Source organism: Chelonoidis abingdonii, chromosome 3, assembly GCF_003597395.2.
Source record: "Chelonoidis abingdonii isolate Lonesome George chromosome 3, CheloAbing_2.0, whole genome shotgun sequence".
Classification (NCBI taxonomy): Eukaryota; Metazoa; Chordata; order Testudines; family Testudinidae; genus Chelonoidis; species Chelonoidis abingdonii.
In genome coordinates, this window is record NC_133771.1 from 182,419,382 (window position 1) to 182,444,598 (window position 25,217).

Consider the following 25,217-nt stretch of genomic DNA (forward strand, 5'->3'; position numbering starts at 1 on the left):
GGCCAGTTACCCATCAAAATGCCATTAGTGATTGTTATATTCTAGCTGGACCTGCCCCATGAACAATAACCAAAAGATAAAGGCACTGAAAGAAACAGCAAGCAGATTTTATTAAAGAAGATATTGGAGGAATACAAGCAGCTCCCTGAGAAAGCCAGCTAACAGCTTCTTCTCTGAGAATGTTCTAGATCTCTGTCTGTGTTTGCAGCAGGAAGATCACTTTGGGGTTCATTTAGCTCTACCCACTTCCACAATTATCCAACACAGTCTCCTTCCTCATTCACATTGTCCTTTCATGCTCTCCCACAATCTCCTGTTCCACACCTGCCCTCACTCCATATTTTCCCATCTTTCCCCCTCATCCTCTTACATCTCACATTCTCCCTCCATGCCGCTTCTTTGCCTGCTCCCTCAGTCTTCGTACTGCTTCCCATATTCCCATCTCCTCTCAGTATCGTCTCTGAGTTCCCATATCACTCTCACTGTCCCTCTTCCATCCCATGATCTATTTTCACCTCACAATTCCCAGTTCCATTTCCAAACCATATAGCACAAAGGAAAACAACCTTCAGTGAGGCAAGCCAGGCTTCTGTCCCCCTGAAAGGAAAGAGGCCATCTGTAATAGATACAAATGCAAACACTGTACAGAATTAGCAACAGTTTTAAGTAGGGGCAGTCTTATCTTATAGTCGTTTAGTCTTATTGAAAATAATAGGATATGGTGGCCATTTTGATAAGGCCAACAATTAATGAGACAAAGGCTTATAGATCTAGAAATCATGACCCCCGTAAAAAAATCCCCCAAAACTCACCTAACAGTGCTCGACTGTGGTATTTTTCCCCTTCAATGAATCAGGGTGCAGACACTTCCAGCATGAAAAGACATGTGACTTTCAAATTCTGTTTCTGCAAAGATTTGTGCAAAAAACCTCAGTTGGTTAGATAGGAACATAAGAACGGCCAGACTGGGTCAGATCAATGGCTCATCTAGCCCAGTATCCTATCTTCTGACAGTGGCCAGTGCCAGACGCTTCAGAGGGAGTGGACAGAACAGGGCAATTTTGAGCGATCATTCTCTGTCATCCAGTCCCTGCTCCTGGCAGTTGGAGGTTTAGGGGTACTTGGATATTCATAGATCTTCCTCACAGAAGAGACGATAGCATGGACAAAATGTATTTGTTCTGAAATTCAAGCAACTATTAATAGGAGCTTTTTTTGTCCTATTCTCCCAATAGTTTTGAAGCGATGCAATGTATATATACATCTCATCACCATTCAACTTCACATAACATATTTGTAATAATTGTTATTTTGCTAACATATCAACATGATCCATTGAATTGAAATTAAATGAGTGTTTGGACAATTTAATATAAAGTCTTATTTAAGTATCTTTGCTTTATATTATTTCATTAATTATAATAATTATTATTATAAAATAATACGATATATAATAATTATTGTTATATTTCATCAGAAGCTAAATGATATCCCAGAAAAACCTGGAAATTAAAATGAATAACCCTGATCCTGTTATAGCACCATTTCCATTTTCTATGTAAAGTCTTGTGCGCACACCTACAATTCCCAAGGAGAAATCTTAGCTGCAGAAACATCTCAGAAAATGCCCAAGAAACATCATTAGAAACATCTGCAAAACATCACCAGATGTCACCCACTTCTTTCTACCAATAGCACTACATGAAAGAAAACCCTCTTCATAATAAAACTGAGGATCTTTTCAAAGAGCTCTATGGGAAATTCAGGTGCAGCTTTCAGGGAATCCTTTTTCGGCAGGGAGATGTACAGATACAGTCTATTGGTCTCAATATGGAACTGGATGCTAATTCTGGTGCTAGCATTGATAACCTCTAAGGCTTTAGGGAGGTTGCTTGATCCTTGGTTTTCCCATTTGTAAAATTGAGATGATAATATTAAGCTGACTGCTATGTTTTGACAATTATTTATTGGTGCAAAACATTTAGACAGTGACCAAAATATCTTTGATCCCTTATTCATATACAGGCTATATCCTGCTGAACTTTATGCATGTGAGTAGTGTTGTTGAATTCAGTTGGGCTGCTCCTGCATGTGCAGTGACTCGTGATTGTGAGTATTTAGAGGGGCAAATTTGCAGAGAGGCAGTGTGGTCCAGGGGACAGGGCACTGGCTTGGGCCTCAGGAGATCTGTGCAGTTTCATTTTGTGAAATAAAATCTCTGTTAATTTCTCTAAAACGGTATTTTGTAGAGGAATTGAGATAATACTAGCAATATCATTAATCTTATGCTAAGAATGTATACCAGAACACACAATTCTCTGTATATACTTTTTTCTCTCTGCTAGATTCTGATCTCATGCACATCAGTGTGAACCCTGAAACTCCACTTAAGTCAATGCAGTTTCTCTGGATTTATAATGGTGTAACTGAGATCAGAATCTGATCCACTGTCTGCCTCTCTCATTGATACGTGTTCTATGGGTTTAAGTTGTAGCAAAATTAAGAAATCTCAATAGCTTCTTCTATTTAAAAAAAGAGATGCCTTTTTTTCTGAAAGCTTGCCATTCTGCTAACATTGTTAATTAAGTTTTTGTAATTGTTCACTTCAGTTTTTACTGTAACAAATCATGGGTGTTAGCTGCAAATCAGTACACCACGGTATGAGTAAATTAGGCAAAACAGTGGAAGACACTCAAAATGAGAATAATACAGATCACTAAACAACTGAACATCTGTATTCGGTCCCTTCTTTATGACGATATTATTATTTTCACTGCATAATGATACTTTTTGAGATGGTAAATCCTTTTATTCTTTTCAAGGATGTGGTTAATATAAAAACAAAGCAAGTGTTAAGCATTTAGTGGGCAAAAGGTTTTTCTGTGAATCCTCTGCTTTGTAAAGTCAGGTTAGAAAGAATAAAATTTGAGACATACGGACAAGTACTGACCTGTGAGTGAGAGTAAAGCCTTCAGAAATTCAATATTGTGGTGGAGAAATACGCAGGTAAGCACTGAACAAATGTTTATAGACTAAATTTCTGTGGATTCATAGTGTTTAAAATAGCAGTGGTTGCCTTTTACTTAGATGTCATAACAGCAATGAAATGACAAAGAAGACAACTGACACGTCACAGACACATAAACCTACTCCTATATGGTTGACAACATGGTGTGATTTCTTGCCAAAGATAACTTCATAACTTGCTGAAGTGTGACTTAAGGATGCCCCGGAGCAGCAACAACCTATGTACTTTTTTGTGGATAATTTCTTATAAGCCATAGTTTTATTTAATAAGTGATACTATGTTGCCTTTGACCTAGGGGTGGCTGTTATGGGTGGGATTTTCAGAAGCACACAGCGTAAGCCTAAGTATGCTCCCTTTGAAGTTGTAAGGCGGTAAGCCAGTGATTAGGTGAACTTACCTCATGTCAAATGGGAAGGGCCTAAGTGTATTTAATCATGTATTTAATACATCATACTAGTTATTACATAATACATCAAATACTAGTTATTAAAATATATAAGCAAGTGCATAATCAATATAACTAATACAGTGGGTGCACTAGTTTTTAAGGTGGGTTTCACATAACTTCTTGGGAAGGAAGGCAAAACAGCCACCTGCGTAAGTAAGATACCCTGTTCAACTCTTGAAATGTCCTTGGAGTTGGGTACAGGACAAGGATGAAGTTATAATGAGAGGTCATGGTGACCCAGCTACATATAATCAGGATAAACAAGGAAAGTCCCTAAAGTCCCTGTTAAATATTCAGATTTGTTATTATTGCTAATAAGTAGATAAGCACATTGTATAACTTGGTATGTAATGCAGAATCTTATATTTGGTCATAGATATTGCTAATTATGTACCAAATCAGAGACGAAGGGTTTTGATAGAAGTGAGAGTGTCATCTTGAGTATAAAATAGTGTACAGAGACTTAAGTCTTTACCTTTATGTACCGATCACTGGCTGAGTTTATACAGATCACTGGGGTGTGACACTTTGTACCTGTGCTCCTTGGTTCTGAATTCTGGAGTTAGTCACAGTTTTGTCTGCTACAGCAAGCAGTGGTTGTCTGCTTTGCTAGGTTTGTAAGGTAACCTGTGGCCCTGGTTGATGGATCTGAAAACCTTACAGAAGCCATTGGGAGTTTTACCATTGACATAAATGGAGCCATGTTAGGCCAATGTTGAATACTCTTGGAAATCCCAACCTCTATCTTTTTCTCTCCCTTTTGTAATTTTGAACCTTTCTTCCATGCCAGTAGTTAACATTTTCAAAAAAATACATAATTTATGTAGAAAAAATGCATGTTGTTTCTGTTTGGGGATTTTGTTTTTGGTTTTTTGTTTTGTTTTTACAAGCAAACTACCCATACTGATGAGGCTTCCCCTGGAGTACTGTGTCCAGTTGTGGGTGCCACACTTTAAGAATGATGTGGACAAATTGGAGAGAGCCCAGAGGAGAGCAACAAAAACGATAACAAGTGTAGAATACCTGATCTACAGGAAAGGTTAAAAATACCGGCCATGCTGAGTTTTGAGAAAAGAAGACTGAGTGGGTACTTCATAAGTCTTCAAATATGTTAGAGGTTGTTATACAAGGGATGACGATAAATTATTCTCCATGTCCACAGAGGGCAGAACAAGTAATTGGCTTAATCAGCAGCAAGGGAGATTTAGGTTAGACAGTAGAAAAATCTTGCCAACTATAAAAATAATTAAGTATGGGAGTAGGTTTCCAAGGGAGGTTTTGGAGGTTTTTAAGAACAGGTCAGACAAGCACCTGTCATGAATAGTCTAGACCAGGGATCCCCAACGCGGTGCCTGTGGGTGCCAAGGCACCCACTGGGGCATCTAAGTGCTCCTGTGTACTGGCCAGCGGACGAGCATCCGCTGAAATGCCACTGACAAGCAGCGTCATCTGAAGGTGTCGCAGCTGAAATGCCACCGATTTTCGGCGGAATTTTGGCGGCGACGCCTCCGGATGACCCTGCTTGTCAGCGGTGACGCCTATTGACATTGCTGCTTGTCGGCAGCAATTCAGCAGATGCTCGTCCACCGCCACGGTCCTCCATGGCTCGTCATCTGGCGCCCACCAGACGAAAAGGGTTGGGGACCACTGGTCTAGGCACACTTGGTTTCACCTGAGCCCAGGGGGATGGACCAGCTAACTTCTCAAGGTTCTTTCCAGCCCAACATATCTCTGATTCTGTACTATATGCAAATCTTAGATAAACCAGATGTTAATACAAGGCCCAGCTGTGCCTGGTTGAAGATAAAAGTGTTTAGCTTGAAACACTTGGGAGAGCTGTGCATGCAACTTGGGTTGCAGGACCAAGAATATATTTTACCCTCAGATGCTGGCAAAGGGCAGAAGATCATACCTGCATACATGCCAAAGAATGGGCCGTGTCATGTTCTCCACTGGGGGGAAACCCACAACTGGCTGAGTTTCTTACAAATCATCTTTCGGGAGGCTGCCTTCTGTTGGTTCCCTGCTTTCACCAAGGCCAAATCTTCCCTCACTGGCACCTGGCTACCAAGAAGACAGATGCATTCAAAATGCCATAGACAGATTAAATAAACAGATTAGATTTGCTAGCTGTTCTAATGCTATATTCTGAAATAAGTGGAACATAGATCACTTCAGTATAAGTAACTAGCAATGTCAGTTGGAATGATATATGCTCTTCTGTCTACTGAGATCTACACGTGACAGAGAGTACAGAGCTACCTACTGTCCATAAGTGTGTGTCTGCCTAAGTATCTTGCTCAAAATCCTGAGTTTTGGCAATACCACTCCTCCTTTGAGGATCCTGCCATCACAAATACGATACAGAAACAGTGATCTGCACTTTCTGAAGGGTAGCATAATCCCAAAACGTCAAAAGCAAAGCACTTAGGGCCATGTACTGACCTCAATCAGCAGCAGAATTGACACTGATCTTGGGAGAGCTCTGTCTGTGACTCGGAGGCAGAATGAGGCCCAAAGGCTGCTCTAAGCTCTTCAAACAGTCAACTTAAGTAGTAGTTGTATTTATTTATCTAGCTTTCCCATGATAGATATCAAATATATATACTTAACTCAAGGTAAACTTCTGAGACCTGAAGTGTGGATCTGAGAGTACAATTTGGCCTTTAGGTCATGTATTGACTTCCATCCATGCACACAGCTTTCATCGACTTCAGTGGGAGTTTCACATGCAGATAAACAGCAGTGCAAGGTCTAGAAATGTATTAGTTAACTCAAGCGTTCTTGTAACCCAGCCTGAAATAAATGTCGAAAGCTGTGGGTTTGTTTTACCTCAACAAATACATACGCTGCATGGAGGAGGCACCTTTTTGACACCCAGAAAAGAAAATACAGTGAAATCCATGACACAAATGCCATGTTCTGATGCAAAATACCAGAAGATAAAAAAATCCTTGAAAATACTGAGTGGAAAATGTGTCAAGTGCATAATATATTTTTTCTTAAGCTTGACAGTGACATTAAAGAATGTTAGCACAGGTGTTCTTCCTAAAAATAAGTATTTTGTAGACATTATGGATTAAATTCACCACTATGCAGAGGACCAGCACAAAGCTTATCTACCACTTAACTCCTAAGAATGAAATCTTGGCCCCACTGAAGTCAGCAGCAAAACTCTCTATGGGCATAAGTGGTGCACAAATCTTGTATTGGCCCTCCACATGGTCAGTGGTGAATTTTACCCTTACTGATTTTTATCTTGGTTCATTTATGAGAGATTGGATAAATATTGTATGGTAGGCACAAATATAACAGTTTACGCTTTATGAAGTCTTTTTCTCATTGGTAAAGGAAGCATGATGGACCCACAGTTAATGGTGATATCAAATAAAATGACTTTTAGCCACTTTTTGTCCATGGGGAAACATATTTCATTCTAACCGCATCAACAAAATGGTGACTCAGACAAGAAACCCATCCCTTATTCCTAAACATTTCTCATTGTCAGTATTAGTATTTTATTCCTTTTGTTCTCTTTGGTGTTGAGGTGGAAAAGGATCCCCAAATTATTACAGAGATTAAAAATTTATAAACCTGTAAAATGGATATATTTCCTTTCTCCTACTCTTGTTCTATCTAGCCTATTTAGATTGTAAGCTCCTCACAGACTAATTCTTATTATGTATCGAGCCCTGTGCAGATACAAAATTTGTATCCGTATCTGATCTGTGATCTGCAAAAATGGTTCGTGGATATCTGTGGATTTGCAGTGCTCTAATTAGGTGTTGGTACAGTTTCTAGCACAATATGGGCCCAATATCTTTTGCGGTGCCTAGATGCTACCATAATATAAATAATAATTAATGATAGTTGGAGAAGTGTGTTCAATGATAATTATGAGCAAAGTAATTAAAACAAACATAAATACACACACACCCCTATTAATGAGAATACAGTAAGGCACATTTAGCATTTCTGAATACAGAAAATGAAGTAACAAAGCATAAAGAGAGAATGCAGATGTAAAATTAGCCTCTACCAAGTGTATTCTACTTGGTTTATGCTTGTCCAGCTCTGACTGGTGTAACTTATAATTAGTCTCTGCCTGGAGTTATATGGTTCCAAAGAACTGTGGATTAAAGAGAAACTCTAGAATTTCTCAGTTACTTGACAAGTTACAACCTGAAAAGCTACACTTAGACCATTAAAGATTTTTCACAGTGACATTTTAGTGCAGCTGGGGAAATATGCCACCTTGCCATTTATTATTTTCAGAGCATGGATAGAGAAAAAGAGGTTGCTATGAAGAACAAAATGAAATGGTTTACATGTATAGAGGTGAGGTGAAGAATGCTGATAAATATACTTCACTGAATGTCAGCAAATGTCACTCGAGAAGCCATTTGCAGCTACCCTAACAGCTTCACAAACCAACAAAGAGTAGCAAAACCAGGCAAAACGAGTTGGGCGTACTCACTTCCACATGAATAAGCAATAAGCACTCTCAGAAGTTACACCAGAAAGTTGTTAAACTTGATAGATGAAGCTTTTCAAAACACCTTGTTGTGTACTATATCTTGCTATAAAAGACTATGGATGGTTTAGAGTGAAAAGGAGACATCATTGCGCAGAATGATGTGATTTAAGCATTTTTATTCAAACTCTTGTGTTTGACTTTGTATTAATAGGGTGGTTTTAACAAAAGAATGCTTCATCACAACATTTTCCCCCCATAAGGGCTGGTCTTTTTGTCTAAACTTCTTTTGACACTCATTCTATTAGATTATTAGCCTTTTCTCCTTCAAGTATAGACCCTATTTACCACTCTAACAGAAAAATTTATAGTTACAACAATTAGTTGATAGTTTATAGTAACATCACTGCAAAAAAAGACTCCTATGTTGAAAATATTCTAACAGTAGTTATCTAAATCATCCAAATATGAGTGAAAGACCTTCCAGATATCTCCTATCTTCCCAGGAGCATCTGATTTGTAGATCAATGGTAGATCAATGGATCAGCTCCATTTGTTTTAAAGACATGATGACCTGGAAAACTGCTCATTGTGAAAATCACAATTCTTGAGAGAAGACAACAAGATTCCCTCAGATTTATTATTAATTTGGATTGTCTGCAGCTTCTTGAACCTCTACCTTTCATGATAATAAATGGAAGTGAAGATCTTTGACTCAGAAAAGACCTCCATGGAAATATGAGAGTTCTTAACATTTCAAAAAGTCTGATTGCTTTTATAATGAATTTTTCAACTTTGTTTTCCTCCTAAAATTTTCCTTCATTCCAAGTTATTTTAGCACAGTCATAAGCAGACTAGATCATTTTGAGATCAGCCCTTAAATATCCCTGCCCATAGAAGTTAAGGCCAATTCTGTTTTCATCAGTGAAATGCAGGGACATATAGCATACATGCATAGGGTCATACAAGGCCTTCTTTGTTGAATGTGTCATACATTCTAAGGCTCTCAAAGATAATGGAAATACTTCATTTAAACTTCTCTCCATATGTTCTTGTGAATGTATAAATAACCTATTTTATAATGACATAATAAAAATTTAGGACTTAAATTTGTGTAAAGTGAAGTTGTTATACTTACAGATCTTGCAGATGGACTGAGGGAGAAACCTTCATTCATTGAGTTGTATGTTTACCGTACTTATACAGTGATTTTGTTTCATGGAATACAAGACATCATTACAAGTTTCTTCACCCTGTTCTTGCAAAATCAAAATAGAGGGTGAGCTTTATTAGTCAAATTAAACCTTGCCTTAAACTAAATTGACTTTAAAAGTTAGATTTATAAATGACCAATGAAAAGTAGAAAAGCAAATTTTGCAATTCAGGCATCACTGTGTGAACTTTACTGGATTGGGGGCTATGACTCCCAACTTTTTTTTTTTTTACAGTTTCTTATGGGAATAGAAGTTGTTTCTGACACAAAATAGACATTAGACAACATCAATAATGTCATTCAGTAGCAATTGTGAAACTTCTCTGCCTTTGTTCAGAATTTCAGGATCAAATTAAAATAAATACCACAATCTTAAGCAAGTATAGCAAGACAGATGGACATTGCAAATACACATGGCAACAAAGGAAAAAAGTGGATATTAATTTGTTGCCTTATCATCAGGCATCTCCAGATGCCTTATCTAAAGAGACTTTTTATAACCAGAATGGTCAACATCAAAAACATGTGTTCAGTAAAACACAATAAAACTTACCTCTTTTTGTGCACAAAATGTCTCTCTCTTCGTGCGTAACTTTTTTTAAGAAGCAGCACATCATACACATTCATCTGTTGGATGTTCGTCAACAGAGGAAATAGTATAGATTCTTCAAATGTTTTAAGAAATATGAATTGCCAGACTGAAAATTTATTGAAGCAGTTCCCAGAACAGACAAACACTTTTAATAAATATGCTTGTTTTGTGACAGGCACAGAAAAGAAAATGTTGGTTAGAAGCCTGCATCAGCTAATTCATGTTCCAATTCCTATTTCTCCTACCCTAAGCAGGTAGGCTACTATGCATATTATGGACCTGATCCAATGTCTACTGAAGTCACCAGAAAGATTCCCACTGACTTTAAGGGTCTTTTGATCAGGCCCTAAATCCCAAGGGCTTGATCCTGCAGGCCTTCCGTAGTCAAAACTTGATTTACAAAACTATGTTATATTGTAATTGAAGATCATTAAAACTACAATGTTAACATATGGGCCAAAAATCTGCAGTTCTTACTCAGTCAAAATCATCTCCATTTGGAGACATGGAAGTTTTCCCTAGGTAAAGACTGCAGGATTTGGCTCCATATTGACCCACAATAATGAAGAATCATAGTTTCCACTCTAAAGATTTTTGGGGAGGGGGGGGTACTTGTGTCCTTCTAGGTAAAAAGGAACATATAGTTCTAAATGGAAAAAATCGTACTTTGCCCTTTTTTATTTTAATGGCCAAACACTGTAATGCTAGCTAAACAGAAATTCTTGTCTGCTAATAGGTTCCTTTAGTTTGTAATAAATAGGAATGCTAATGACCAAAATTTGGTATTTGGTATGCATTAGCTTTTGTAAATCTTTTCTTTAAGGCCTCATTGACATTCAATATGGCAAGCTTCCTTTGAAACATATTTATAAAATAACTACAGTATAATTAAACCAACAAAGCCATCTTTTAAGTAAGCTTAATAACTCAGTTTCTCACTCTGTAAAATTTTTATTTTAAAGAGGGAAAATAGTTATGCCTCAATTCTACAGTATATTTCATTTTGCATATAATATTTCCTTTGCATCTGCAATCTGTGCATATCTAATTTTTGACAACTATGATTACTAATAAAGTGTTCATGAAAGATATGCTTCATAGCTTCTTCAACAAGAATAATGTATTTTTGTTAATGGGAACTGTAATATATCTTGACAGATACAATATATAAAATATGTTTTTTTTCTTAATTGTTAATGTTGTGGTTCTGCATATACAGGAAGTGGATCAACAGATATGGCAGGTAATAATCAAAGTGGATGCTATTTTATAAAATGTAACTAAAAATATTTTAATGATATAAAAGCAATAGATAAATAAAAGCAATTACATTTAATTTTGCTTTCAGCTAGTGAGCAATTCATTGTTAGCTTTAATAGGGGAGAAAGCTCATGCAGAAAACTAATGGTAGATTTGATGTTAGCATTATTCATCAGGGTCTCTAAGTAGTACTTATTCTGGGATATTTCTCTGGCAGAGTAAAATGTTCTACCTAAGGGTACTTGGCCCCTGATAAACCTAATTCATAATAATACACCTCTCATTCAGAAAATTAAAGTTTACAGAGTTCTCAGCAGTTTGCAAATCTTTTCACTATTTAGAACAATGATTGTGTTTTCTCAAGACAAACTAAAAAGTGATACATCAAATTATACTAACGTAGAATCTCTCCACTGCTTCTTAAACTCCGTCCTCGATAGTAGTAATCCTTAGACCCCTCCTACAGTATGGTGAATAAATACAGTTGACATCATTGTTATAATCTTTATTTAAAACTGTTACCAAGGTTACAAATTACCATCACTGTGTGCAACAGGTCCCTCTGAAGCAGTATCATTACAGATTAACTGTAATGTGTAGGATTATAATAAAAGGCATAAGGGATTATGCGCGAGGAAAAAATGCTAGCAATAACACAAATACATCTATTTTCTATAGTGCATTGGTTTGCAAAAGCTTCACTCTCAATGCTGAAAAACAAAATGTGGCTTTTTTATCACTTGGGCATTTACGGGAATGCATAGTTAAATATGCTAACTGCATCTTGTAGTGGCTTTGCAAACTTCAGAGTGGGGAAGGGGAAACATGGTTTCTCTTGAGGTATAAATCTGCTACCGCTGAAGGATGTTCTCACAGTCTCCACTATTGGTGAATGATCTCGCTGGTGAGGAAATATGCTCCGATGATGCGGCGTTACGCTCCAGTACAGAAAATAACGTTATATAGTGTGCAACGCAGCTAGTCCCAGACCTATGGGCCTGAGTCTACTCGCAGTGATACTGCGATATCACTGAAGTCAATGAGGCTACACCTGTGTAAATCCGGAGTAAATGAACTCAGAATCTCAGGGACCGTGAAACTGACTCCGATTTATTTTGTCTCGTGTGAGAGTGGGAGAAACACCAGCTGGAATGAAAGAGTGTAAAAGAGAAGTCGAAATATTACATAACTTTGGCTATTCTAAAGGTCATTGACAAGCCTTCTCCACCAACACCCAGATCCCAGTCCGACAGACTGAGGCTCAGTCACTGTATTATGCCCTCAATTTAGTGAAACAAATCCGAAGTACTGAAGTCTTTGTAACTAATTGCACGCTCTCGTGTATAAATAATTATCTCCATATAGAAGTAGAACAGCGTACCAGAAGTATTGGGAGGAACAAGCCGATTTACGTCTATAGCTTCCCCCACCCACCCCGGAGCATAAGTCTCCACATACCTCCGCGACTGCAGCTGGCAAAGCTAGGGGTATAAGCAAAGAAAGGAATAAAACCGAACAGGTTATTGTCAGGAGAACAGCACGATCGGAGTTTGTTAGCAACTATCTCGCCTTTCTGTTTAGAGCTCAGTGTTACTGCTTGTCCCGGGGAGCTGTGCCACTCCGCTGTTCCCATCTGCCCTGTCTGCCATTAGGGCGGCTAAGCAGGCGGGGGAAAGCCTAAAGACAGAGAAGATGCTGAAGGGGGTCAGAGAGGTGAGGCAAGGGCTGGGGTGGTTTGGCCGTGAACTTTTGGAGACAGGGTGTATTTTCTCTCCGGAGATCGGGCTCAGCCAGTCTGAGATGAACTTGAGAGACTCGTTTCCCCCCTTCCTCTGCAAACAATCCCTGACCAAAATTAGAAACCCCTCTCCCCCCTCCCCCAGACAGCCCTGGGCCTTGCGGGTGGTGGTGACGCAACAAAGCGATTTGTTTTCCTCTTTGGAGCGATTTAGGGAAACTAGAAAAACAAACACTGGTCCGTCTAATGACATAGGTGGAGAAAGCTACTAAGGGAAAGAAAACGGGGCACATCCTTTTAGAGGAAGGAAAAGGGTTCTCTGAAGAGAGAAAACAAAAGCTGTCAATAGTCATTGTAACCCCACCATGAACCAAGGACCTCCTGGACACACTCCGAGAGCTAACCTCTCAGTACTTCCCATTACCTTTTCATGACACTTCACTAATGCTCACACAATAGCCAACTGAGCCGTTTGAGCAAAGATATTTTAACCTGAACTAAACAGTGTCTCCAGACAATAGGTTGCAAAGCAACATCTGGTACTACACATTCACAATGATGTGCAAAGGCATACGCTTAACGTCTGGAAGTTTATGTCAACAACAAGCAGTTTAGGAGTCCGCTGCTGTTCAGCCTGAAATCTTAATAAATGACTATTAGTTGGTGGTTCTTAGGTGAGCATCTCAGATCCGTCCTCTCAGGGAATCCTGGGCAGCTGGCTCTTGCCAGGCGGAAATAGGGGAGCCGTATGGATTCGTATTGGATTCGAATATATAGATACACACACGCACTAATCCAGTATGTGCGTCTGTCCCTAGGAACAAAGAATCTAGTGGCAAGTGCAGGAGTCAAATGCCCCAGAACTCCTATCCAGGCAGAGGAAAGATAGAGATGAGTCAGTGGAAAGCATTTTTTTCCTTCCGGTATATTTTCGTGAGGCCACGAATATCATCAATCTCTGATGATGATGAACAAAAGTGGACATAAGTAAATGACCAACTTCATTAAAGCGCTTGTTTAAATGAGGAGGACTCGGAACTAATGAAACAACGGGAGGTGACTATTGCGAACAGCTGTTCCTCATACATATTTCATTATACGATCAGATAATACGTCCTACTACCGTCTCAATTATTCAGAGATAAATATTTTCAAGACGTTTTGACATCTGTCTTAGTGCCTGCTATTAATTTAGTAATCGCTGTAGTTAAAGGTATATGGGACTGCGCCTCGCAAAATCCCCTCTTTGATTTACGAACACGAGATAGATAATATTCGCCCCCACAAAATCCCCTCAAAGGGTGAAATTCTCTCATTGTGGCCCTGGCACTCGTTTTAAGGGCTTCCCTCGATTGTTACCGGCACTGGGCGAAGCGACTATTTGCAGATTGTCATTGCTGGTACTCTGCTGTACATAGAGAAGTGGTGAGGGCAGGTTATTACTGCATCATTGCATCCTTTAGGCAAAACTGCGCTGCTTGATCCCAAACCGCTCTTGGGGATCTGTATGCTCAGAGCCACTTAATCCAAGACAGTATTTTGAGAGAGAGCTCTGCGCCTATAGCACAGGGCACTTTCAGACGTTGCGTCAAGCTCCAAGGAAGGGTGGCTGGCAGATGAAATAACGTAGAACTGTTGGGGAGGCTGCTGCCCCTTTTCTGTCTGGCGAGGAAGGTTGAAAAAGTTGCAGTCGTCAGTTTGTTCCCAGTTGTTTACCGAATTGCTTCTACTTTTCTTCTCTTAAAAAAGCTGAAGATCATAACACTATGTGCGCACTAACAAACAATGCGCCGTATAAGAGTCTGAATAACTGTCCTGGAAGTGTTACACTTACCGACTTTAATTTCTACAATAATTACACTGGGTTTCCCCCTCTTTCCAGTCCACCCCCGGCCCCCAGCAAAACAGAACACTTTCAAGCACACTAAGCAAAACAGCCTGGCGGAAGTGAATACAAGTAAGGGGGAATACGGAGGATTCGTGTAGTTTGATGTGGCTTGATTTTACTCTGGGAACGAAATGCACAAGTCCCGGATCAGAAAGGTGAGTGATCTGGTCCTCTAGATTCTTTGGGAAAGTATGTCCGGGGAAAAAAACCGGCTGTATGGAGTCTGAATTTACTAAATCTTGTTCTTTTGTGCCTATTTCCTGGAGATAATCCCTTTTCTTCAAATAAGAACTTTCTCTAAACTACCAGATGTTGCTCGTACCCATTAAAGATTGAGTCAAACGAATGCAGGGATAAAAAAAAACAACTTCCCAACTCTTTTTCACACATTGTTTATTAAATTAAAGTCTTCACTGCCCTCCATACTTTTTATTTGATAAAGTTCACATGCAGAAAGAACCTGCATCACAACATTTCCAGATAAATACAATGTAAATATAGAAAGACATGCATTTTTTTCTCCCACAAAAGAACTTAATTAAAGCTAGGTTGGGAGCTGCAATCTTGCCAGTAAAATGGAGATTTGCTTTGTAAAAGGCTTAGAAATCATGTTTTAAAAAGCAAAACTGTACGTTAGGAGAAGAATGCTGTTCTCGTACTAAACCTCATATTCACATTCCATAAAGGGTTTTGCGAATGTGACACTCAGCCACGCATTTGCCCCCACAGACTGCTGCATAAACAAACCACACCCCAATATTGCTTCACAGCTTCAAATCCTGGTTATTAGCAAATGAAATGTAGTCGACATCTTTACAGAATGAGTAAAAATGATAACAATACAGCCTTGTCAAAAGGCACCACCTTGGCTAACAGCAGCCAGAGGTTGTTCCTGAGCTTGGTTTGTGTGTTTGGTTTTGGATTTTGTTACACACAATGGAAGTTACAGGAGCTCATTTCATTTTAATTACCAAATAAAAATAGAGGCCATACTGAAACAAACAAAAATAGCAAGCAAACAAACAAAAAACCCACCCAACCTTTGCAGGCATTTAGAAGTAAAGGGGTATTTTGGTGAAATGGAATACAGTACACTCAGCGTCAACTATTTTTAATCCTCAAGATTTTACCTACAGCTGAAGACCTTCCCTTTCCTTGAATCGTCTGTGCTAATAAATGGGTTAACGGTGGGCTCTGAATCTCAACTTCTTTATATGTTTTGAATCAACGCATGTTCGCATGTTCAAATAATAAGGGGAGACCAGGTGTCTCTGTGGGTTAACACTAAATTAGACCAAGTTTGTCATCTTTTCAAGCGAGACTGTCCTATACTTTTAAAAGTCCACTCCAAGTCTGCCTGGAAACTTTTAGTTACCCGCATCTGTTTAACCACGTGCCACCGGCCTGTACCTGACTAGTGTGCTAAGCTAAAGCCCCTGTGTAGTTCTGTGTTGTACCTGCAGCTCTGTTGCTGCACAGCTTCAAGACTTCCTGCTCCCTATTGATTGCGCTATGTCCAAACAGGGCAAAAGACGAGAATTGTATTCGACAGATGCTGCTCACTCGTGAATAACAGGTTCAGTGCATGCGGTATCTCTCGCCATTATCCTGTAAGTTAATATTGAGTAGCAATAGCTGTCTAAATATCAAAATCTATTTATAGGGGATGCAGAGCCATGACCTCTCCAGCTGACCTTCAATAACTGCAGTCTGGAGAAAGGACAAAAATATGGGACAGCATACAATGAACGTGTGTGTGTGAGAGAGAGAGACAGAAAGATGAGCGTGGGTACTTTGTTATGAATTATTTAGAGTGTATTTGATTCCTAGAATTACATCCACTTTTCAGATATGGAGTGTGTAGATTCTGAATGGTATTTGCACTACCTATGATTGTATGTTATGTTAATTTACCAACTGAAGTATATCAGTAGAACTTATTTTTAAAAAATCTCTTGTTTAAGTTTTAGGTTTAATGCTATAGTCGTTTTAGAACTAGGAGGGTGAAGACTGAAGCACAAAACAACTCCACATACATTTCGGAAATAATTTTACACGTTTTTGAGACTTCATCAGCATGGAGGGGAAAGTTCCCTTTCCTAAAATAAAGACCCAGCCTCATCGTATCTGTCTCAACAAGGCAAAGATTTTAGCAAAATCGGGGTAGGGCGTATGGGGGAAGGAGAGGGAATTTGATCGATTTATTTATCACAATCGTTGTTTTATGGATGACTTCGGACTATTGCCTGAGGACCGGTTAGAATTTCTGAAAAGTGATTAATAAAAAAAATAAAAAAAAGAGAGAGGCTAACCCTGCAGAGTCAGACATTGTCCCACACGAGGATATGCTATCTCAGTGCTTCCAGTTTCAGGGTGTGCTTTAAGGCATTGTTTTAAAAAAGAGCGGTAGGGCTGTTTTGCAAAGTGGGGTCCCAGGGCAGAGATGACTATTATAAAGCTCAGTCTCTCGGGGGGGTGGGGGAGGGGAGAAAGAACTGAGAAAGCACCGCTGTTCCCGTGCAGCCGTCGAGAGTTCGTCTAGTCCGAATTAACAACTGTGTAAAACTAGATCAACTGTCCAATTGTGAAACTGCTTTCCCTTCCCTTCCCCCCCACCCCCGCCCGCCTTACTGGCCTCTCCCCAGCTCAGCAGCTCCCTGCATTAATATGGCGCCTGCAAGCGAGAGAAGCACTTTCCTGATGTTTAGCAGTTGAAATGTACTCCCTGAAGGTCACACCAGGCAATTTGTTCGTTTCCTGCCTGAGATCTTCAGGGCTATGCATTTGCGTGTCAGGGGGGCTAGGAGGCAGCTTGGTGCGCACTACGCACGCTTGGCTGTCAGGGTGTAACCCAGCCCAAAAGGAAATTTCATAACGAAGCAACCATCCTATTGATAAAAATAAACTGGACAGAAACACTGGGGCAGATCTCACAAGCCAGATGTGCCATTGTTTTTAATTGTTGCATTTATTTATTTATATGAGATAAAGCAAGAATTCTACGTTACTTTTTGTGGCTGGAAATTAAAGACTAAAACCTCCTTTGTGACCCTATTAAGACACATGAGCGCCATCCTCAGCTGCTCATGGCTGCTCTAGGGAAAAGAGCTACTACTCTTCGGGGAGAGTAGTTTAGGAGGAAAACTCCATCTCACTGGATTGAACAAGCAGCAAAATATCCTCCCAGTTAGCTAGCTAAATGCTTCTACCCCAGGCAGAGTTGGTAAACTACATTAGTCAGTCAACTGTTCTCTGCTTCACATTTTGGGGTTTGGTAAATAGCGCTCTTCTCTTGCTGCAAAGGACAATAACGTGCATATGATTAATATCTTTTTATCCCACTGAAGAAAGTGTCTGGAAAAAAAGAAAATATTAGGTAGATATATTCTCCCTCTAAATGTTTGGTCTTGGTAATAGATTAGGCTATAGGATATTGAATTCCAAATAAAATAAACAAGATATTAAAAGAGGAATCTCCTCTTCCTAATGAATATTTACCCTATGGTCATTACACTTTTAATCGCTCTCGCTTAACTTACCTTGCAGCAGGTAAGAAAGCTATTGCGCCCCTCTTCCTGTGCCTAGAACCCGGGATTTCAAACACAAAGTCCTATATTTTAAAGTGCCCCCATGTACCAGATGGAGTGGGGGGACAGGCAGGGTTGCCTTATTATTGAGTACATACAATATATGAGATGGAAACGTTTAAGACTTTTAACTTTTTGTTGCACTGACACGCTGTATTTTTATCAGATACTGTTATGTAGACAGAACCATTGTACTGGAGCTGCCTCACAGTTGCTGGATCGTTTCTATCAGATGAAAGATTTTGAATAGTTTTCTTTCAACAATGCATCCTTTTGGTCTTGATACAAAGAATGTAGGCATGGTATACACTTAAACAGCTCTGTCACACAGAAAGGTTAAATGGAGTATGTATCGAAGTCTGTCTACATTATTATACGTACAGGCAACAGAATGAAGTTTCTCTTCACCAGTGAAGAAGCCCATTAAAATCTGATGTCCTAGTAGCATCTTCCACATTTTTCTTATCTGTGATATTCGCTAAGCTGTTAAAAATCTTTACAGCTTGGCTTTAAAATCAGCTGTTTCTTAAGGAGGAGTGAGTCTGATAACAGCATCTTCTGAGAAAATCTACTTCTCTAGGTCTATTAAATGGCTAAATTATACTATATCTATCTATCTTAAAATATATGGATCTGTATGTGTGTATATAACAAGTGTACGTATGGATGCATAGATATAAAGATTTTTCTATACATATCCGCAAATACAGCTATATAGCTACATAAATATATCATAATTTATATTATACGACAAACAAACTACACACACGTGTACATCCATCCTTGTACACACATTGTGTATGTGTGTGGGTGATATTAGAACACCTATTCCTTCAATGAAATACGCATTTCTTTTTAAAGACTTACCCTGCCACTCCCAGGTTTCTTGCTTGAATATAGTTTTTGTCAGTGGCGGCTTCATGTCGGTTTAGAAAAGTTGAAGGCAGAAGGTGATTTTGCACTGAAAGGCTCTGAGCCTTGGAGTTTTTTATTTACTGCTTAATCAAGCGACTTGACCAAACTGCACGTGTTGAGTCCAACTTTTTTCTTCCCCTTTTCCCAGCTTTGTGCTATCCACTGATTAAGTCCTCATATTAAGCTCGAGTTCCTTTCTAAGCAACTGCTAAGAAGTCAAGAGCATCCTTGCTTGCTTTCTCTCTATGGCCTTTCATGCCCTCAATTTGTTATTCTACTGACACTTTCTTAAAGTTAGTGCAGAGCATTGAAACATTAGTGACAAAAGCCCTGGAAAATCTCTCGCTCCTCACTGCTAAATCCTCTAATGGGTCAATGCATGTCGAATTTTTATTTGATTTCCAATAATCTCTAGGAGTTAAAAATTAAAACTTACCTCATATCAGCGCTGTACTTATGGTGTATTTTCCTACATTACGTTGTACGCCATTGACTCTCTGATTTCATACCACGTGTGCCCACTCATTTATAAATGAGTTTATATATCTGTATTTATCTGTAGCTATGTCTTTATAGCTGCAGTAACTTTTTCATTTTGTGTCAAAATAACATCATGTCACTCCATGCCAAAAGTATATTTATCCAATCAAATAGCAACTGCAAGCGGCATTTCTTTATCAAACCTTCATTTCTGTTGTACACGAGTGTTAAATATCTTTTCATTTCTTTTACTATTTTAAAATAAATATTAGAGTAATTGTTACTTGGAGGTCTTTTATGTATCTAACACTCCTATGGTTCATACGTTTTCTGTTCTTTTACTCTTGTGCTGGGAGATTACATATACTAATTTTTTGTGACACCTAGAGAGCATAAGTTTAATATTTTTAAAAAATCCTGATTCTTAAAGTTTGTTACAATGATCAAAGATTTTAATTAAAACCTCCTAAAACCTTCCACTTTTTAATTGAAGAATTCTATTTATCTCAATTTGCTGCCTCGGATTTTGTCAACTATTTGTTTAGTTCTGTGGTTTAAATAAGTTTCAGTGTGATCCACGTATAAGCATTTCCACTAACTTGGGGTCAAGTGAATGATAATTTACATGATAAAGAATAATGTCCATTTTGGTCAGTTTGAAACAACTTCACCTATGCCATCATTAAGGAGAATTTGACACTTTCAGTAAAAATGATAAATAATTGGTTATGTATAATGCAATTTCCCTATTCGAGTTACTGTACAAAGGCCAATTTCTTAGGCACTTGAATTTCTGTATTATTTATAGCCTTAAGTAGGGCAAATTTGTACATGCTGTTATTTAAAGTTTCACATATTAGCTTGAGAAAGTCTTACCAGGCCAATAGATCGTTTGTTTATTTCGAGTTTAAAGGCAGTCTTAGTTAAACCAAATGAAATCTAAAAAATTAAGCCATTATTTGTACCTCACCAACCCAGTCCAAACTCGGAATGGATTATTTCCGGGTTGTATATAAAAAGAATTAGGTTTATCTCCTGCATATCCTCTGGCTTCTCTCCTTTTTTTGGAGCGGGGGGGGGGATATTTTATTTAACCGTGTAGATGCCTGTGGCCCATTGTCTGACAAGGTGGAGCAGTATTCAGGACGGAAAAGTTAAAAAGCAAAGGGACAAGCCACAGCGCTCTCTTGGGGCTCAGACCCATCTGTCTTCTGGGTTCTGACACGTTGTTTCTACTCATTCTTTTAAGAACAATTTTTAAAAATCAGGTTAATGCAGTTGATGTCCCTATTTCTTCTCTCCCTTTAATCATTTTCAGGTGAGGTCATATCACACATACACACACATGTAAATCATATTATGGATGAAGCCATCAGAGGGTGATCTTGTTCCAAATATACCTTACCCTACCTTCCCGAGGATCCTTGAAAAAGTTCCAACTCTTGTCTTCTGGGGTGCAGAGTTAAGAAACAAGATTTTTAGCTCGTCCTTCGTTAACAGCCTGGGTCCGCAGGCTCTTCCTGGGAAGAAAGCCTCCTGCAGGCACAGGGCCACACACTGGTGAGCTAATGGTCGCTAGCTCTGCTCACCAAAGTTTGCAGAGGTTGTAAAAGTTAAGGCAAGAGAGAAGAAGGACCTTTCCTTGTAGATCTATGATGAGCTCGGTGATGATCTTGAAATGCGCTAGAAGTACATAAGCAGGGGGACAAAAGAGAAAGGGCTCCAAATAGATCTGTTTCTCCGGAATCTCTGTGTGTGTGTGTGTGTGTGTGTTTTTTCGTAGAACGCGAGCTCATTTTTTAGTTACAATTTACAGCCCAATTTATTTACTTTTTGTTTGTTCACAGCTGAAAGGTAAACCTTCATGTTTACAACAGGCACGGTCTTGGCAATTGTTAGGTATAGTTCAAGCAGTGTTTGCTCAGTCACTGAGAGCCATGGAAAGCATATGGGAATCAAGAGATAGTGTGGCGGGCAGATAATGGATTAGAATCAGTGAATGTTATAATCTGTGTTATGGGTTTTCTGTTGTTTAGATGGAGCAAAAATTCTAGTGGGGGTAAGGGTTTAAAAAAAATCCTGGTGCTACACATATCACAAAACACTCGATTCTCTCTCTCTCTCTCTCCCCTACCCCCTCCATGTTATTTTAAAGATAGGATTTTCAGGAAGAAGCTAATGACTTTCATTTAATTGGCCAGGCACTGATGTAGTGGATTGTTCTCCCAGCCCTGTGCCTTTGTTGCTTTTGGGGTAAATAAAGCTAATCAAACCTTTTTGTTATGGCCAAATTCTCCCTTGGGGTCTTCCAAACATTTGTTTGAATAATTTACCTCAAGAATTGAACATACTAATTGATTTTAAAGTGCTAGCCCAGAGGGAGGAAGGGCGCAAGGGCTCCAAATCACAGGCAAAGAGCAAATGTATACCTGACAGCAGCGAAGCGTCCATAATTTGATACACCTCACCTTGCAGTGTGTGTGCACTTCAGAAGGCAAAGGCAGAGTGTGTCCGAATCATTTCAATACATGTTTTCTTAAGGAATGTTTGATTGCACTAGTTTTCAGGGGCCACATCCATGGTGCCCTGGGGGCTTTGCTCTGATATTACATAGGCAAGTATATATTTTTTCCATTCCAATAAATGCACGTTGTCACCTAGATCTCAGAAGCTCTGCTGTCTGGCATGCGTAAACTCTTCTTTAAGAAAGAGAAGGGGGGGGCGGAATCCAGGGGGCTGCAGGTTCTGTGTGCTTTAGTCCCATTCAAGGAAGAATTTTGATGCGATTCATTAGAAGTAACGAGTTGACATAAGGTAAATCTACATTGAGGGGGCCTTTCTTTCAGTGTATGAGGAAGCTTCATTAACCATCGCTAACAAGGCGTGCAAATGCTCTGATTGGGCAGCTTTCTTATAACGCGAGGGCCTTTGCAGGATGCCCACCTAATGAGGGTCACTAAAAGAGATTGATAAAATATTCAGATTTTCCGTCACACCAGGAACTTTTTATTAAAGGGGAAAGTTGAGGCAACTGTGTCGTTGTTTACCTTTTGAAGGCACAATCGCATAAGAAGAAAACCCAGCTCTCTTCGGAAACCTTATCTCCAGGAGAGGATTGGGTTTTTAGAGTCGTTTTTGTTTGTTTGTTTGTTTGTTAGTTTTTGGTAAATCCTTGACAGTTTCCTATCTCCTTCTACTCCCCCTCCCTCCTAATAATGTTTTCTTGGGGTTAGTGTACTGAAAAATAAGAAAGAAAGGAAATTAAAAAACGACTAAAATGTTCTGGTTTTGACAGAATTATTAAAACCAGTCTGATGGCTTAATGACATGTCAATCATTTCAGTGCTGCTGGTTGTTGTTAATATGTCAGCATCTGTACACGACTGTTAAACATGCTACTTTCATCAGTGTACCGTTTTCTAGGCTGGAGGGCTTTTTTCTCCCTCTGTAATTTATTTCTACTACTTTTCATTGCTAGGTTACATTTTCTAATTAGAGCTAAGTATTTCACTTAATATTTAATTTAGATGTACAGCACATATATCATACCTAGATCAATCAATCAATCAAGTGTCCCTTGCTGATAATGCTGCATCATTAAGAGTTGTATTTAATTCAGAAGCAAGATGAGGTAAGTATGCTTATGCTGCTAAACAGACACTTCCAAAATTAGGAATGTGGGTTTATCGTTAGGAAACATACTGCACTGACGTTCACTTTTGAGCTAAACGCCTAATCGAAAAAGTTTGCTGCTTAAAGAACTCTGGACTTTGGAATTGCAACAAATTTAATTCCTTAATTCCCTTCCCAAATAAATATTTCATATTTTTCACCAATAGACGTGTTTACCCAAAGCAAGGGGAGAGGTTAATCTCGTAGCTTTGGTATTGTTTGGGGCAAGTAATAAAATACCCGGCCTGCCTCTCACACCCACCAAAACCGTTAAGAATGATTTGCCCACATTTTTACAAGCATATACTGCACTCATTACATCAACAGGATTGAATTACAGGAGCCGAAAGGGCCAGCTCTGACAGAGACATCAAATACGCGGTCATTTATCTTGGGAAACCGTGGCTTTAAAAAGGGAGGATAATTTCAAATAAAGCAGCTGTACAATATTGTCGGCACTTGCCACCTTACGAATGACAAAAATTCAATTCAATCCTAATAAAAAATAGATGGATGTGATCAGTTCTCCTTTACCTGCTTGCTTCTCTCTCTCCCTCTCTTAATTTCACCCGCCTCGGCCCCGTGATACTGTAGTTTAGAGCTGTCCCTCTGCCTAGAAGGTGACCAGGCACATGAGATATGGCACCGAACCCCTGTTTGAACAGAAACACTCCGGAGCGCCGAATTAGTCATTCTCAAGTCAGGCTTAGGGGGCACTTACTGGGCAGCAGAAAACCAGAAGCTAGTGGGAGCTATAAATCAAAGCAAGCAGTAAAATCAAGAGCCCACCTCTCCTTTCTCTCCCACAAAAGGTACCCCCGAAACGGGGCAGGCTGGAAACATCAGCGCGCTGAACAGAGAGACACATAACTTGACCTGAATATCTTGGTGCAGCAGAAAGGAAAACAAATTTCACTCCTGCTCTTCCCCGCAAAGCCACATGTCATTATATGAGTTAAAACAATGAATCATGTGAGATACAATAAGATTAAGTTTAAATGGAGTTTAGCTACCAAGATTCCCCCAGCACTGTAAAGATGTCTATCAAGAAAGAGAAAACTCTTTATCATTTCCTCGGATGCCTAAGCCACCAAGTGAGTGGGGAATTGTGAGGGGGGGGGGAGGTCAGAACAAAACCGAGACTCTTCCCTGCGGGTCTTGAGCGTGTGAATAAGAAACTTACAGGATCCGGAAAGGATTTTCCGAGTCGAGAGGGGTTTGCTTTCCCGGTCCTCTTGTTTGCGTTCCCTGCTGCTGGCGATCATGGCTTCGTATCTCTCCCCTCGGCAGTAACTCTCTAGTTCAGCTCGTCCGGATTCAGCCGCAATGTGCAGAGAGCTCGCAAGATTCGGGGGCTCTGAATTAGCCAATTCCATTGACAGTTTTCAGCCAGCAGCTGCAGTCATTAAAAGCCATTTACACCCTGGCCTCCTCACACAAAGATAGAGCGCCAACAATTATCTGCTTGTACATTTAAGGACACGAGAATGTGTTCCTAACAGGCTTAGAGGAGAACTGAATCACGGGCTACGCTAGGAAACACCGAGTCCCGTTCCCAGGATTTGTCTAATGTATATCGTGCCATAGTAACTCGCTTTGGTGAGTTAGCTACTTCAGTATCCTCAAACATTTTAGGATGTTGGATCCAACTGTGCAATAGCTCACGGGCTGAAATATCGCTTATGCTGTAAAACATGCAGAGCTCTGTTAAGACCTTCGTATTAGCTAATAGGCACATCAGTTGGGGTTGTTGTTTTTTTAAATCTAGTCATGGTGTGAGATTCAGCCCAGAACACATCTTTTGCAGACAGAATTCTCAGTAGAAAAGCAGTTTGTTGGGCTCGGATTATACCTGAAACAAGCTAAGGCAGATTCTGGTGTGAGTTTTTGTAGCTTTGCAAAGTTCACCAGGAATCCTAATA

The 25,217-nt window shown here is 39.4% G+C and overlaps 1 long non-coding RNA gene across 1 annotated transcript; it reads right to left on the bottom strand.

Annotated features, from left to right (window-relative positions):
• Positions 1-6: 6 nt before the first annotated feature.
• LOC116821582 (uncharacterized) lies at positions 7-24,807 on the bottom strand. Its single transcript, XR_004372955.2, has 6 exons — positions 24,479-24,807; positions 9,089-9,203; positions 5,389-5,536; positions 1,524-1,578; positions 813-906; positions 7-85 (listed from the first exon to the last, which is right to left on the bottom strand). It is a non-coding gene; the product is annotated as an uncharacterized LOC116821582 (long non-coding RNA).
• Between the last annotated feature and the right edge of the window lie 410 nt (positions 24,808-25,217).